The sequence below is a fragment of the Nematolebias whitei genome, chromosome 9, assembly GCF_014905685.2.
Source record: "Nematolebias whitei isolate Nwh7 chromosome 9, NemWhi1, whole genome shotgun sequence".
Classification (NCBI taxonomy): domain Eukaryota; kingdom Metazoa; phylum Chordata; class Actinopteri; order Cyprinodontiformes; family Rivulidae; genus Nematolebias; species Nematolebias whitei.
The window spans coordinates 50,579,273-50,580,824 of record NC_056506.1 but is presented as its reverse complement, the minus strand read 5'-3'; the positions used below and the strand labels follow the sequence as shown (position 1 = coordinate 50,580,824).

General features: G+C 45.0%; 1 protein-coding gene across 3 annotated transcripts in view; it reads left to right on the top strand.

Annotated features, from left to right (window-relative positions):
- Positions 1 to 1,552, top strand: part of vcpip1 (valosin containing protein (p97)/p47 complex interacting protein 1) — a 94,651-nt gene that overhangs the window by 4,633 nt on the left and 88,466 nt on the right. The gene's annotated exons all lie outside the window — the stretch shown is intronic.

Here is a 1,552-nt window from a genome sequence, read left to right as displayed (position 1 = left end):
CAGCAGCAACATGAAACAGGTCAGCAGCAACATGAAACTGATCAGCAATAACATTGAAACAGGTCAGCAGCAACATGAAACAGATCAGCAGTAACATTGAAACAGATCAGCAGCAACATGAAACAGATCAGCAGCAACATGAAACAGATCAGCAGCAACATGAAACAGGTCAGCAGTAACATTGAAACAGGTCAGCAGTAACATTGAAACAGATCAGCAGCAACATGATGTGATTTTTTTCCCAGTGATTATTCTGGGGTTTTTTTGTGGGCCGTGGTAGCTCGGTGGTCAGCGCTGTTATCTCAGAGTCCTGACGCTTCAGGTCCGAGTCTAGTTTGTGTGAGGGGCCTCCACTGAAGAACTGTTAGCGCTCTGTGGAGACTTCTGCATGAAGGAGCAGCCCAAAGAACAACTGCTATTTTCAGCTTTTAGGTAGCCTTTAGCTATTTTTAACTAGCATTTTGCTACTTTCATCCAGCTTTTAGTTAGTGTTTTGTTTGTTTCAGCTTTAGAGGCTAGTTTCATCTTGTTCAGCGCTCACACCGTATTTACAGTTTTGTCTGGTTCCACCTGAACCCAGCGAGAACTCAGGCTCTCCACTGGACCTGACGGGTTCTGGGTTTATTTTTATTTAAATTAATCATTTAAATCTTCTCTGATCAATGGGAAATCATCTTTTCAACACGTGAAATGTTCTGCTCACTGATGCAGGAACAAGTTCACAACAATCAGATTAAATGTTTAATTTTTCACTAAGTAAATAAAACTGATACATTTTTACTGTTCACCGGTCGGTCTACGTTCCTCCCCTCCCCTCTGGTCATGAACTCTGGTAGAGACTGAAAGAATGAGATCGTGGATCCAGGAGGTTGAGATGAGTTTCCTCTGCAGGAGCTGGACTCTCCTTAGAGACAGGGGGAGAAGTTCAAAATATCCTGATGCTGCTCAATAATCCAGGTAGAAAAATCCAAAAAAGTTCAATCTGGTCCTCTGGACATTCAAAAAAACCAAAACAAAGCAAAAAAATGTAGAAACGTTTCGTCTCTCATCCAAGAGACTTCCTCAGTCTGAGGTGCTGTATTCAGCTCAGTCTCTTAAATAGCACCTTCTCAGAGTGGGGGAGAAGTTCAGTTATCAGGAGAGACTCAGAGTAGAACCTGCTCCTCCACATCCAGAGGAGACAGTTGAGGAGGTTCATCTGGGAAGGATGCCTCCTGGGCACCTCCCTAGGGAGGTGCTTCAAGCATGTCCAACAGGCAGGAGACCCCCGGGGAAGACCTAGGACACGCTGGAGAGACTGTGTTTTGGTTGGTCTGGAAACACCTTGGAGTTCTCCCAGAAAAGCTGGAAGAGGCTGTGGAGAGAGATGTCTGGACCTCCCTGCTCTGATGCTGCCTCCGAGACACGACTTCAAAAAATAAGAGGAAGATAATGGACGGATGGTTGGTTGGATGGTTGGTTGGATGGTTGAGTTGTGTTTTCTGATCGGGACTGGTTGGTTGGATGTTGGTTGGATGGTTGAGTTGTGTTTTCTGATCGGGACTGGTTGGTT